This window comes from Dermacentor variabilis, chromosome 5 (genome assembly GCF_050947875.1).
Source record: "Dermacentor variabilis isolate Ectoservices chromosome 5, ASM5094787v1, whole genome shotgun sequence".
Taxonomy (NCBI): Eukaryota; Metazoa; Arthropoda; class Arachnida; order Ixodida; family Ixodidae; genus Dermacentor; species Dermacentor variabilis.
In genome coordinates, this window is record NC_134572.1 from 124194010 (window position 1) to 124209604 (window position 15595).

At 51.8% G+C, this 15595-nt stretch overlaps 1 long non-coding RNA gene across 1 annotated transcript in view; it reads left to right on the forward strand.

Moving 5' to 3' along the window:
- The first annotated feature begins 259 nt into the window (after positions 1-259).
- Positions 260-15595, forward strand: part of LOC142583134 (uncharacterized) — a 100421-nt gene continuing 85085 nt past the window's right edge. The window contains exon 1 of the long non-coding RNA XR_012828552.1: positions 260-385. This is a non-coding gene — a long non-coding RNA (uncharacterized LOC142583134). The remainder of the gene's footprint in view (positions 386-15595) is intronic.

Sequence of the window (15595 nt, forward strand, 5' to 3'; positions counted from 1 at the left end):
CACGAGGGCGCGATTGGGTCTTCCGCACGCACCCGGACGCGGCGCAAGGATACAATGCTGCTTTGCGGCGCAGAGGCAATATTTATGCTTTAATCAACAAAATTAAGCAACCATTCATCTTGTAAATTATTTACATATCTTGTTTACTTCTCTTACTTTCTTGTTCTGATCAACTGACGCCTTTTGCAGTGGCGCACGGCGCGCACTATTTTCTCTCTCCAGTCCGCCGGCCGAGCGGCGGATGCCGACTGATGCACTCCGACGCTTAGCGTGCAGGTCGACGCTCACCATCACCTCCTGTCCTTTCTTGTTTGATACCCCTGCTCTCCCTGTTAGTTTCCCTGGTCCTGCCATTCCCACATAGCCCTTCTTGACCGTAACCAAGGTATGTCCCGAGTTTCCATGACCACGTCTTGGTTCGTTGTTTCCCTTTCGGTTGACGCTTTCTTGATTTCTGTCTCACTCACGTATGCCGATCTCTCTTCAGTACGCCGGCTACTTGGCTGCGTATTTTCCCTTCCGGTGACTTTGTTTCTCTGAAAACCCCTCTTCTGCTTTGCCGATCGTGCCTGTGCGTGTGTACCCGCTGTCGTTTGGCTCGCTTCTTCTCTTGCCTCTCTCTGCGCATAATTGTGTTTGTCGCCTCACCTTGATTTTTCTCTGCGAGCACTATCTCCCGTGTCTCTCCCCTCCCCCCGTCCTCCACCCTCCCCGAAAGCCGACGAGCGGAAGCGCCGGTTCTCGTGTGGCTTTTATTTTTATTTTTTTCGCTCCCATCTCTTGACCAACCCCCCTCCCACCAGCGCTGCGCGCTAAGCAGTTTCGTTATATCTGCCGAGCGAAGTTTGTGCCGAAAAGAGCCGCGGCCCAGCCGCCGCCGTGACGTGGATAAGCCTGGCCGCGACGTCGGATTAGGCCTCTCCGGCGTCCCCCCGCCGACGACTTCCCTGAAGGCGCGCCGACGAATCTGCTCCGCCGCCGCGCATGCGCGCTGTCGGCTCTCCGGGCGAGGGAGGAGGATGGAAGGGAGGAGGAGAGACTGTGGAGGAGGGCTGGCTTCACAAATGGCCGCGCCGGCGCGGCTTTTGTTTTGCGGGAGTTGCTTCTCACCTGGTCTGTCTCCAGGGTGCACACACACACCTAGAGACTGGATAGCGCACGGGGCACGAATCCCGCCCTGACTCTGCACCGAGCACTCGCACCGACCTGTGCACGCAGCGCCTTTTCTGTTTTCGTAACAACTCGTCCGGGCAGCCGCTCGTGTGCGCGCTGCATAAGCGCGAGCCATCGCAAGCGTGCGTTCGCACGGAAAGGGCGTTGTTTGCCGGCGGTGCGGTTGCTGTGTGCCGAGCGAGCACGACATTCAGTCACGTTGTTGTTATATTATGTTGTTCCTTTTATATCGTTGAGTTTGATGCTGTGAACGTTATTTTATTCTGGTATCCCACTGTTTTGTTGTACAGCCGTAGTGTGCCTGCGTTTATTATTAAGCTGCATGTGCATGATGTGCATCTTTATTGTGTTAGTGTGATGCCCGCGATGCCTTGTTTATTAATGTCGTGCTCGGGCCTTTTTCAAGAAAAGCATGAGAGAACGTGCGTTATCACGAATTGTAATATTTATGCGTGGCACGTGGCTAGTATGTCACGTGCTGCTCGCGAATACATGGAGCATTATGGAAATCGTAATCGATTAATGAACGAGGTAGGGAGCATTGCCTGACGCGCGCGAAGCTTGGTGCCACATTGATCTTGTTTTCATTGTCTTCCGTGGCTTGCAGTGTTTGATTCTCAATGTCGCGAATGCAGCATGATAAATTCTGTTCGTGTAAGCGACCTAATGGTTTCCAATAAATTCTGGGTGTGTTTGTGTAACACTTTCTTTTCTTCTGAGGTACCTTGCGTGTTGCACTGTCATTATTCAACACTGCACATACGGCGACACATGGTGGGTAGGTCTGGCGGTTAAGCGCGAGAGAATTTTCACGACTGTGTTGTCCGTTTACGTAAATCGCACCCGCGTCATTGATGTGTGGCTTTTGAAGGCAGTAGTACTCTTACTGCGGTGTTTTAGACGTGAGCTAGATGACGTAGCACTTTCGTTATACTTATTTTGGTAGTCGTCGGTGTTGTATGCACGTTTAAACCGTAGTTGTCTTGCACGAGGAAGTGCGACTAAAGTCTGTCATGACAGTAAGGTCAGCCCTGTCCATCTTAAACCAGCGCGAACAGCTCTGGCAGAGTCAGTGTTAGCGTTCAGTCATTGCTGTAAATATATTTGCCGTGTAATTTCAACTTCGGCACATACGCGTTCTCCACTTATTTTTGTACTTTTTTATATTTTGTTGAATGTATCGTGCCTTGCTTTGAATGGGGTTTTGCGGGGGGGTTGCTATAATTTTGAAAAGAGGTTAATTTCCTACATTAGCACTGAACCTCTATGCATATTTCCTAAACAGGACAAACCCACGAGAGTTAACATGAAACGGGCTTAGGTTATAACGTGAGCAGGAGGAAAGTAGCACGAGAACCTCATACGCGGCATTACATCAATGCGATGTTCCATCCCGTCGTAGTGCATGGAACGGCATATCGCTCTATCCATACCGTATGGCTAAAAGTACGGTCCCTTAACACACTAGTTGCGCACGTGTTCTGTGTGCCAGCGAGCGAAGAAGCACAGAATAGCCGTTCAGTTAGCGCAGACGCGCTTGCCTCTGAATTTGAGCACATCTAAAGCGCTGTTAATGTCTTTCCAGTAGCACACACCGTGCTGTGGGGTTATTGTAGTGTTGGTTGTGTAACCCAACTGGCGCGAGTGGCGAAAAAGCAACATTCGAGGGCCACAGTCTCGCGTACAATTTCTTTAACCTGCGCGTACCCGTGACGAACGACTCCGTGTCTCATATCCGTCGCTAAAGAAGGAACTCCTGAAACGCGCGCGAGCAGGGAGGCGCGAAGTCTCGCGGTTTTCTTCTTTTTTTTTTTCGCCGGAAGGTTGACTGCGCGCTTTGCAACCTTGTAAAACGATGGAAGAAGCCTGGGCGTGCTTCAGAGCTGCTGACCTGTCGTCCCTGCGATAGGGCCGGGAGCCAAGTAAAAGCGACAACCTTAGTGCAGTCGCTGGCGGTGCCGATCGTAAACGCGATAATGGTTGCGCCGAGACGGGCGCCGTCACCGTGGGTGATGCTCTACGAACGGGCCTGTCTATGGGGCCTGCTTCTGCGAAAGCGCCTGACGCGCGGTTTATAGATGAAGGTGGCACGTAGAGTCGCCGAGACCGAAGTGTATGCGATCAGTGGAAACGTGGACGTGCGGCTTATATTGCCGTATGTTGTGGAGTTTGAACTCTTCGCTCACTCAGTGCGAAGGAGGGATATTCAGCTGCGTTGGAAAGTTATTCTTTTGCGATAACTAAGCGGGCACTTTCGCACTGAGAGGAGTCGGTGTGCATCCCAGCCACGGTGGCCGCATTTCGGTGGGCGCGGAATGCGAAAACACCCGTGTACTTAGATTTAGGTGCACGTTAAAGAACCCCAGATGGTCGAAACTTCCGGAGTGCCCCACTGTGGCCTGCCTCATAATCGGATCGTGGTTTTGTCACGTAAAACCCCGTAATTTAATTTTACGAGTCGACGTAAGCCACAATCGTAGCAAATGGCCGTTTATTTCGAATAAAATAGAGGATAGTATGGAAAATTCCTGCCTACGGCAATCAGCCGCGGGTGGAGGAAAATGCGCTGGAAGAGAGGATAGACCAGGACGAAGGAAACATTACATAACGCGCAGTGGGGTGAAAGTAATAGGTAAATGAACATAAATGTGCCTATGTCAACACGAATAACGATAGTTAAAAAAACACAATAAAAGCTCAACATCTGGCGACACTGCACAGCAGTTCCTGCGCCATCCCGCCGTGATGTCATTAATTTTTCACAGCGTCTACTGTGCTCAGGTTTCTCGGACTACAGTGGCATTTAAAGTGACGAAATACTCGGCCTAGCAACTTCCCACAAGCTTTCGTGCTCCCGAAGACGCCAAGGTGCGAGGAAATGCCTTGAAATCCGTTACGTCACACTGATGGGCCACCTCCCAAGTTTTGGCGCAAAATCCAACGCAGGAAAATTTAGCCTTAAAAGTCCATGTAGAGAAGCAGCAAATCAGTTCATACCGATGGAGTATACTTTCAAAACTGCTTCATTGTAATCGTGGTAGCAGGTTGATTATTACAAGATAAACTGCACATCTAAAGTATATTTCGCGTTTCATTTTGAATTTCGCGCCGAAACGGCAACGCCTGTCCGTTGGTGTGACGTCATGGTCATTAATGTGAACTTTCCGATTTCGGCCGCTGCGGCTAGGCAACTGTTACCAAGACTTGCTAAGTTCGGTCATTGACTCATCTATAACGCACCGTAGGCAATTTTTACCGACAAATAATTAAGTAGGCCGGAGCGCCTGCCGTCAAAGCAAGCTGGGGCGGAAACTGCAAGGCGTCGTCTCCACAGCTCTTTCTTTCGCTTGGCAAGCCTCGTATCACGATAAGGGTGGCTTACTAATACAGCTCAAATTACCTTCGTCTGCTTAGTGTCTCTAACTTTTTAAAGGAATCACCGTCTCCCATCACATGAATGAAAATTATTTCGAAAGAATGCAATGGTTAACTGATTTAACGGTACTTCTTTGGTTTCTCTGTGATTATTTAACAGCTGGTTGAATATAATGTCCCCGTTGTGGAACTCTCGGTTGAGTGTCGTTACGTCGTAACATTCGACTTGGAAGTTAGGGGTTCAGGGCAAAACTGAGGCTGCGCTGACTGGCGTCCTTTCTGTCGTGCGTAATAATTCCCTGATCTCATCCGTGGAGCCTGTCGCAAATGATGTTGACGTGGTCTCACTCAGGCGTCGCCACTGTGAATGGTGAGATGTAAATAGAGCTATTGAAAAGACGATTTTCTCAGCGCTACTACCACTTGGAACACCGCGCTTGCTTGTTGTCGCGTGCAAACTACGGTTTTCCCGCCTTCATGAATTTGTCTCGTAGTGCTCTTTTCGAGCCCTCGTTATGTGAGAGCAGGAAAAAAAGAAAAGAAAGAAAAGGAAACCTTACGATGGTTCATTTCGAGCTTTTCTTTGCCTCTCTCCCCCTCCCCAGAACCTCTCCCTGCTTTTTATGGCCTGCGAAAAAACGAGAAAAAGTTTTATCACAGGGCGTAGAAAAAAGAAAGGGGGGGGGGGGGGAGGACAGCTCTAAATTTACCTTCTAAAACAGTTCAATTATGTAAATCATCCTAAAATCAAGGTTCGTGTCACTTTATGAGTATAGACTTTCAGGCGACATATTATTTCATCTATTTTGTGCAGTTTAATATACCGTGGCGGTGTCCTGCATCCCCATCTTTTGTTGCTCAGAGACGCAACCTCTACGTTGCGTCCTTTACGGGGGACACCGAATCCGTGCTTTTACGGCTGAAAAACGACAGGGAGGAAAGCCCTGGTAACGCCCTCATTCACAACAATCGGGAAAACCTTCGTGAAACCATTTCAGACGTCTTGCACAGTCTGCCCATGTACGTCTTACGGTCGGTGTGCAGAACTCAATTTGCGGTTGTCTCAGATTAGCAGTTGTGTGCAACATATTTGGCTACGTATGCTGTGCGCTTGCGGTTTTTGTTATCAAAGCAAGATCACCATGATAAAAAGTAAAAATGAAAAAAGAAAGAGCTCGATTGAACGGGTTACAATGCAAGGCAACACCACCGCGGTGCAGGGAGCAAGTTGGTGCGGCGCGGCACAGCATAAACCGTCACCGCCTGCGCCTTTTCGTTTGTGGCGCCGTGCATCTTTTCTGAAGTGCTGGTACGCACCTACGGCACGATTAGTCAGGGGCATTATCTCACAGGGAGGCCGCATAACCAACACCACCTAGATAGCAGAATTCCTGTTCACTACGTCATGCTGCTGGCCCAGAATTTTCATTGCCAAGGCTGGCGTGACGAAAGCGTTGACGTCAAAAATCACTGTTGCCTACTCGGGAGCATCTCCATTAGATTAGATTCTATGGCAGTCGGTCTACTAGCATGACGTGAAGAATCGGAGTGAACAGGCCTTGTGCTATCCAGGAGGTGTTGGCGTAACTGCGGTATAGTCGCTCGCTTGCAAGGTCGCGGCTCGCTAACAAAAAAAGCACTCGTGCTCGCCGCCGCTCAATGAGGGACGCCACAGCTCGGCCGCTGCACCACAGAATGCTGCACTCGTGGTCGCGGAGGCAGCGCCTCTCGTTGCCGTGCGCTCTCCCTCGTAATGCGCATAGAATAGAGCGCGAACGCGTACGCATGACAAAGGCTGCGAATTTGGACAATAAGTATGCGGCACTTGATAACAGCCGACTCACGTACAGTGATCTCATTGATTACGTCTACGGTACCAAGGTTTCACCACCGGTTCGCGTTTTTTTATTCTTTTTTTTTCGACTTTCTACGTCAGTTTCAAATGATAATTCCTACTTGAGTCGCCAACAGCATGCTCGATTCTATCACTATAGATAATGATCTTCTCATGTCCTGCAACATGTGACACGTTCCTATGCGTTTGTCGGACCCGTTAAGAAAGAACGGATCTTTGAGTTCCTGTTGTGTAGTTTAGGTTAAAGCCCCTTAAACTTCGTAAAGTAGTGCCACGCTTTGAAGAATGCCGCCTCCTCCTCGCGTGCTCTGGCCGAGGCCGACACCGCGTCGCTATTGGCCTAATAGCATCACGTGGGCCCTCACGCCGTGCATCAGCGCCATTTTTGCTCGAGAAGAGTCTACGTAGTGGCGAGGAGTGCATGTTGGCGCCGTTGCTACGCTCGAGCAGTGTAGCCGGCGCCACGGTCGAGGAAGGAGCATGAGAGAGAGAAGAAACAAGGAGGAGTGAAGGCGGAGGAGGAGAGTGTCACTACTTTACGAAGTTTAAGGGGCTTTAGTTTAGGTGAGGCCGAGGTTGGGGGGGGGGGTATGGGAAGGGTGAATTACGTTCTGCTGTAGTCGCCGGCTGTCGAAGCCTGCAGTCAAGAGAAGGTGCGTCGATGGAACAAGCGACAGGCGAAACACCGCGGGCGTATTCGAGGTTGGTTGTTCGCCTTATGTGCCTTTGAATCCCTGCCTAACGCAGTGTAAATCACGGCATTGCACGGCTGTAAAGGGTAGCTTATTCACGCGCTCGATATCCTGCAGTTTCGTTATATAATCATAATATTCGGAATAGTCTTTCCGTACTGAACTTCGTTTGACGCCAGGACCGGATGTGCATTGTGACACGAGTGCCAATTATTCACGGACTGCAAGGGATGCGCGGAAAGCGCGGTACTTACATTCTAGCACTAATTAAGTCTACAACAGTGATCCCGTTCCGCTTTAGTCAAGTAATACCCGTGCTATTTAAATCAGTCTCTACTATGGGAACAAAATGACGCCATGGGAAGACGTGTGACGCGAAAAAACAACCGTTTCGCACCCGTTTGTCTTGGAACGTTTCAGTTCATGGCGCTCCTCTTCGCAACCTGGAAATAGAGAAGGCAGGGATGTAAACAGAGACGCTTCTGATTGGCTCAAGTCGCCCTCAAGAAAGACAAAAGTGCCTTCATAGCTTTGTTGGCCGACGAGCGATGGGGACGGTCTTCAAGTAGCATCTGCACAGACAACGGCCGATCGTCCGTTCGTCGCAATGCGATAGATAATGTTTGCCTTTCCGACTGAAATCGATGACAATGGAACAATAAATGTTCGATGTTCTCTTCCACGCCGCAGACGTCGCATGCAGCACTGTCGGTCATTCCAATCAAAGTAGTGTACGCCTTATTGAAAGCCACTCCCAACTACAGCCGGTATAGAAGCGATGCCTCACGTCGGTGAAGTCCGGGTGGAGGTTGGACTTGGACCTAAGCATTCAGTTCGTGCAACCTGGTGCGCCTTATATTTAGGGTGTTCCACTCAAAGAGAGCTTGCGTGCCAAGTGGACGGACGGTGTTAGATACGGGACTGTTTCCTGAGCCTACTTCGAGTTCACCAGACCACATCGAATCGCGCCACAGCTAATTAAGAAGCGCAGAAGCGCGTATACCACATTCTCGAGACGCCGCACGTGCAAACAAGTTGGCGGCCCCCACCTCGTGTGCCGCAGGTGGAGCTATTCACTGCTTGACTCTTCCGGAAAGTGAAGCGAGAGCCTGGCACTGTTCCAGGTAACTTGGGTCCAAGTGGCAAGACGGGTGTAATGCACCGTGAAACCCTGGCAGCGTCGCCCCCATCCGCCTATGGTGACGGCGCATTGCAAGTCAGCAAGGCAAGACCGCAGGGAGAAGTAATTGGGGACCAAGCAGCGACCACCTCCGCCGGGTGTGACACCATCGCACGGGCGCCTACCATTGGCCGAAAATGACGACACCTGAGCGGGCTCGCCGATTGGCCGAAAACGGCGTCACCTGAGCGGGCTCACCCATTGGCCGAACGTGACGTGTCTTCGAGACACCGAAGGGCTTAAAAAGACACAGACCGGGAGCAGCAAGAGAACATTCCTAGAGCATTCCTTGATTCTTCTCTTTCGAGCTTCTTGCCGCGGGCCGCAGCGTCCGAGTTGCTGCCGGCCCGTAATCACTTTAAGACTGTTAATTGACTCTCACTGTAAATAATGTAAATAAACCTCCAACTTTTTCATCGCGAAGTCTTCCTCAACTCTTACAACGGTAAATCCTTAATTTCGAAGGTGATAGTCCGCTGACCTATCTATGCAAGGCGAAACGGTGGAATGGCGCAGTAAACAGAAATAGTAAAGCTTTCCTTGCGGGCATTCCCGTTTTACAGGCGAACTCCTACAGCAACTGGCAGCCTGTTCTTGCTTTTCGTTTGGCGAGATATGACTTCCTAGCCGCGAAATTCGCATATCAAGAAGGTCAACTGTCTCTTCCTGAATTTCGTTGCGCCCAAATTCCGGCAGATGCGATAGCCTGACGTGACTTATGTTGCTGCGCTTACCGCAGTGAGTGACGTCACAGTGACACGTTTCGGGAACTGGTCTATGGCGCCGCCAGCTGGCCTTCACTTTTACGCCGTTTTTCTGACATACCCAAGTCTCTACACTCGGTGTAAAGGTCGTTCTCCTGCTATTTCGAGATTGTAGGCATTGGCTCTGCGAGTACTTGAAATACATATCTTCCTTCTGCGATCCTTTCAGAGTGCGGCGCTACTTTGGTGTCAGCGATAAGCTTGGAATGTGCGCGTGTGTGTATGCAGAACCCGGGCATTTACCGACCCCACCTAAGGGCGTTTCGAGAGGCGCGGCTGTACAAGCTCGTATCGAACGCTGGGGACGGCGCGGTGCAGCGAACGTGTACCGTCGGCGCGCGATCCTCGGCGACGTTCCGATGTCGCGCCACGAAGCAGAACCAACGCCCCGAAAGCGGAAGTGTTTATTCTCGTTATCCCAAAGGATGAGAGGCGGGGGGGGGGGGGGGGGCTACACTTTCCTCGGACGACTTACGTAATGCGTTGCGACACGCCACGCGCAGGTTACGTGGTATCGAACGCGCGTCGCACCTGGGCAACGGCGAAAATTGACTGTTTGCCAGAGGCGTGGGTGGCGGCGGTGATTTGTGGCCCGGCCGGGCTGTTCAAGCGTAAAGTATGGACAGGCGCGACGTATAAAGCGTGATATCCTTCGTACTTTACGTTAAATTAGAGAGAGTTTCGGCGCGTATTGGGAGTAGAAATAAACCGGAGCGCACTTCCTGGAAATTGATTGATTGATTGATTGATTGATTACCCCAAACCTCGTGGCTCATTGGTTATGACGTGCTGTTGCCGATAACGAGGTCGTCGGCAAAGTGCAAACAATTATAATAATCATAACAATTACTCGTGTACTTAGATTTATGTGGATGTTAAAATAACTTCAGGTGGTAAAATTTAGTCTGCATCTTTCCATTACGAAGTCCTTTATTATCCAATGGGCAGTTTTGGGGTGTCGATGCCTGACACGCAGGGAGTTTTTTTTTTCGTTACTGTTCTGCGTGGAAGCTTCTTTCGTGTGCCTGCGACGAATGTTGCGAGCGACAGCGGGAGTGAAACATTTTTACGTCAACAGCCCCCCCCCCCCCTTCTTCCAACCCCCCTCACTTGCTGCCTTCCACCCGTTCGCGATGCCTCAAGCTCGGGGTTCGTGTTATTTCTCGCCGCAGCCCGTCGTGCCCTTCTCGTCGACGCGGGACGAAGGGCGGCGGCGGCGCCTGTTTTCCACCTTGCGCTGGCGCGCGGTCGCTCGCCGCGCTCGTTCGGGTTGATCGGCCCCAGCTGCGGCGGCAGCTGCGCACAGCGCACGACCCTGCCCCGCCGTCGACGACTACGCGAGCCGAGCAGGCAGCGTGTTTCAACAGGCCGTGCGTCTCCCGCGCTCGCCTCCGTCCGCGGCTTCTGCTTGGCTCCATGCCTGTCTGTCTGCCTGCCGCCCGGTTTTTTATTTCTATTATTATCGCCGCACGCGAGCGTCGGGGCGTGTCATGTGTGTGTGTGTGTGCGGGGCCAGCTGAACTGCCTCGAACGGAAAGTGCGCGATATGTCCGTGCGCGGCTGTGCCGGGCGGATTGGACTCGCCGTTGTGCGCGTCGGCGATTCGGAGAGGATCGAAGCGGGCTCCCATCTTTCCTCGGAAGTAGGAAAATTAACTTGGTTTCAGTATGGAGCTGCGCTGGAAACGCGCGCACTTAAAAAAAAAAAAAAGAATAAAGAAAGTGGGGTGACGCCAAACCAGTATTCTGTCGAACTCGTCCGAAACTCGTTTTCATTCGTCCTGGCGAGGGAAAAAAGAAAACTTGATTATTACCTGAGGAAACTTCAGCGCTATTGTGTCAGCGTAACGTCGCCGATTTCGAAGTATTGTCTCCGATCAGTTTGGCCCGTTTTGCCGCAATAAACGTTCCCGAAACTTGCTGGGTCGATCTCACGATTCCATTTTAGAATGCAACGTAGCCCATCTTTACCGGTGAACGATCGAGTAGACCCGAGCAGTCTTCGTTCTGACAGCTGAGGCTGTTGTCCTCATCTCTTTCTCCCTTAATCTGTTCACCGTTACAATACTGTCATGTTTCGTAGCTTTAGTTCAATTGTAAGGTATGAAATCAGCACACGTGGTAGTAAAGGACACCTCTTAAATGAATAAAATAAAAAAATAAATATCTGCAATCTTAACGAAGCAGTGCGCGTATGCCCTGAAAGGTATATCCGTCTTGAAATGGTATTGCAGCCTTCTGTACTGAGTATCATTTTCCTTTTATGTTGAATGCGCATTCAGGACAGCAAAAAAGTGAAAGGCTGATAGCTGCTCGCCTTTCCGATTTACGTGCTCCTCTCTGAGAATGGTATCAATTCACACGCTGGTTGTTACCGTACGGGAGCATATGTGGGTACACCAACGCATGCGCCTCCGCAATGCAACATTTCCCTTCTCGGTGTGAAGCCCAGCAGAGGGAAGTTCTCCACTTCGGTACGGACCGGCCACTTTTCCATATATAACTCATCACTTATGGCGCGCGGTCACAGTCGTGACAATCTTCATTCAGCTCATGACGCCGCTTGCTCACAAGTAGCATGCTTGCTGCCAACGGGCGGCGTAGAAACGGACAGCTAAAGTTGTGCTCACTCTTGCATACACAAGAATATTTACCTGGGTAGGTAGCGCCGCCACAACATGACAGCGGATATAACGCTGTTCAGCGCGCCTCGCGTCTGAGCAGTTATCACGCGTCTTACGTGCGGTCGTGCTCGTTGTTATTTCTCATTGTCACGCCCATACAGTTTCCTATGTTGTAGCGAATGTCACGCCCGTACTCTATATAGCCTATACTGCGAGCACGCCGCTTCCGGGCAGGCCGAAGTTGCACGTTCCGCCTCGTCCTGCTACGCGTAACGCACTGCCTAGCGAAACTCAGGCGGCGTTTTCCAGAGACCGACGCACAACGCGTTCCTTGCTCGCCCGTATATGCCCGTAGCCGCAGGACTTCACAAATCCGGAGCGTCTCGCGTTGCGTCTTGTCTGCATCCGGTGGTGCGTGTTCTTTCCACGGCTTCTGTAGAGCGTCTCTCGGCAGGTTCGCCGCGTCGGGCTATCGCGTTGCGGTGCTTGGTCCGCGATCGGTGATGAGACGTCTTCGTCCGAGCGTGCGGAGAGTTTTTTCGACGAATCATTGTTTGGACGAGAGTCGCCTTCGTCGTCTTTGTTGTGAGTGCAGCGCTGGATGCCTTCCGCCGCAGGTACGTGCTGCACTTTCCTTGACGAGTACAGAGCAAGGGTATTGTACGACGTTGAACACTCTAAGAGTTCAGCTAGCTGTTTGTTATCACCCCAGACGTCATGTTCTGTTACATTCAGTCTTCCAGAGCGCGAATAAGGTTAGAGATGGCCTCCGTCAGCCGGAACACAAGGATGGGTTGTAGAGCACTTAAGGCAATCAGAAGTCGTGAAAGCCGCCTGTTATCATTGAAATGTGGATTACGAATGTGTTTTGCCGGGATCCAGTGTTGTGCACCTGTAACTACCTCCGAACAAATACGCTTACTTAGAAGCTCAAGTATTGACGTTAAATAATGTATGATTGAGGTAGAAACTAGCATATTCGCAGTCACGTGGTCGTCATGTTGGTAGGAAGGGAAGGGGTTTTGCAGAATGCATTGAATGCATCGACTTCAGAATGCGTCTACAGTCGCGTCTCCCGGAGATACTACAGAAGAGAGTGTCGAGATCCTTTTCTTTTGATGCGACATTTCATTTGGCCTCGTTCCTCGGCGCACCTTAGTACCGGACAAGCAGTGATGGAAACAAAGCTGGCAGGCGCAACGTCAGAATAGAGGAGGTAGAATGTGTTGGGAGAAGCAACGCAAGCAGATGTTCTGGGTGAAACTAGTGGGAAGTGAAATTGTGCCGTTCATATAGCTCATAGAGCTGATAAGCGATAGCGTGATAGTGTGCCAATAACGATACTTATTTAAAAAAAAAAACATAGCTGAGAAGTTTTCGAACAAACAAAAGCAATGGGAAAGAGCTGCAGTCGGTGGTGTCAGAGTCCTGAGAATAGGATGTTCACGGGTATATCGCTAGTGTCGGGAATAATGGCAGATATATGGGAAATGGCTTCCGTGTTTGTAGTGGATATAGTATGATAGTACGATGGCTCTGTATGATATGTTAGTACGATGGCCCTGTACTTTCAGTTATGCCTACGTACGTGCCGCTTATATTCTCTGTAGACTCTTCACGGTGGTTATGTGCCACGGTTACCGACGTCATCGTCATCAGGTACGCACGAGTGCGCACAGTGGCGGATCGGGTGCAATGATGCGCTTACACAGAGAGGGAGGGAGGCTGCGTGGTGTGGATTATAGACGATGTAGCTGACCATTCGAGTTTAGATTAATTGGGCGAAGTGGATTTGGGCCGCTCGTGCAATGCGTATAGAGCAGGTAACCGGTGGCCTATTAGACTAACAAGAACCACTGATAATTGTACAATTTGGTAGGGAGTCACTTTACTGATGCGCAGGCGTGCAAACTTGGACGCAAGAATGAACGAAAAGGCATTTTGTGTTTGTCCATCTTGTTCCTTGCGTCCGTGTTTGCGCACCTGTATATTAGAGTAACCACACGTGCCGAGGGAAGGGCGACTGCATGTCGAGGACGGCAGAAGATAATGAGGTGGGATGGAATTAGGAAATTTGCATGCCCAGGATGGGCGTCTGCTCACGCAGGACGGGCACTATATAGTTGGGAAAGGCATTCGTCCTGCAGGGAGCCCAGATAGGATGGGGACGATGATGGGTATTGTGGGAACTCCGACATCGGAGCCAACAGTAGAATAAGTGGAGGACAGAGTGACTCAGGGCTGGAGCGGTGGTCCGAGGCTCGGCTGGGCGCAGCCGGCCAGGGCTGGGGCCTGCTGGCGTGGACTGGGGGACCGCGCCGTTCACACATTGCCTGCATCGCCGCCCGCGACTTGGGGACCCGGCTGCTATCCGGGACGGATCACGATCGTGGGGAAGGCGGGTGGCGCCCGTTCCACGGCCAGTAGCGACGCCTTCCTGGCCTGGTGCGTGACCGTCATCGGGTCTGGCATGGGACACAGGGGCGAAGCGGTCTCCTACGCGCTGCTGAAGCTCCCGACGCCATCTTTAGAGAAGGGACCTGCTGGGGCGGTTACTTCGTCAACGCTACAAGTTGTCGAAGCACGGAGACCACGCGTGCTCCGAACCCGGCGGCACGGCCGCGTCCAGCGACTTGGAGACGTCGGAGAGCGAGGACGACTGGACCGCTGACGCTGAGGGAGCCGCGAAGGCACGCAAAGGCAAGCTGTCGAAGAAAACGGTTCGGAAGAACCGCTCGTCTGGTTGCTAAGCCGAGAACAAGAGCAGCGCGTCGTCCGAGCTCGAGGAGGAGGAGGTCTCTGCCTTTGGTGGCGGTTCCTCGGTGCCGGCTGGCGGCAGTGGCAGCGAAGACGACGATGATGATGATTCCGAAGAGAAGCTCATGGGCGCTTGAGGTCAGTTGTCAACGTTAGTGGAAGCGGCACCTTTCGAGCGACGATCATCATCATCTTCGACCTTCCACTCCTGTTAACTGCGTGGTGCTGTGTCGTGTGGTCTCTGTGCGGTGTAATGGCAGCGAGCGGGCGGCTGCTACTTCCGGCGACTTGCTGCGTGCACTCGTCAGAACGAGATCGAGGAAGAAGACTGGACCATCAGGTGCGCCTCCGGGAACGGTTCCACTAGTGCCTTCTGTCTCCCGCAAGACCTCGACAACTCGGAGGCTCCACCACCTGGTCTGTCGCATCTTCACGAAGCGTACGTCCGGAAAGCCAGCCAGGTTTAGGGCCTTTGCATTCCTGGAAGATCTTGGTGGTGCCTGCTCCGCCGATCCTCGTTCGGTGCAGCAGTCTGAACGGTTTGCCCGCCGCCGGGGGTGCGGGGTCGTCGCTGCAAACCGCCGTGTGGGCCAGTGCCACCATCGCCTTCGCAGAGGGTGAGGTGGTATGGGAACTCCGGCATCGGAGCCAACAGTGAAATAAGTGGAGGACAAAGTGATTCGGGGCTGAGCGGTGGTTCCAGGCTCGGCTGGGTGCTGTTGGGGCGCCATCGGTCAGGACCGGGGCCTGCTGGCGTGGACTGCGCCGTTCTCACAGTACGAAGGCGATGTCGTGGTTTCGACATCACGCTATGGTATTCTGACCGGAGAACGAAGAACCGCAGCTAGTCCAAATGTTTCTGGAGCCAGCCGCTGTACCAGTTCGCTTTACGCCGAGCTAGCATTAGTGTTGCGACCTCTATGGCGTCCTCGTGTTTGTGGGGCTCCAGAGCGGCTTCCACTGAACTGCAGAGTTTAATTCCTGCAAAAATTGCTAGAGTCAAACTCTAGCGCTAGTGTCTTCGGAAGCCGCAAGCATGGCGGTTCAGTCAGCATGAGAATGATGGCGGATTCGCCTAACCCTCGTCCTTCTGCCTTCAAACGGATTTGTGACCTTGCAAATTGGTCACAAATCAAGACATTTCGCTATAGATGCAATAATTCGCGATGATTACGG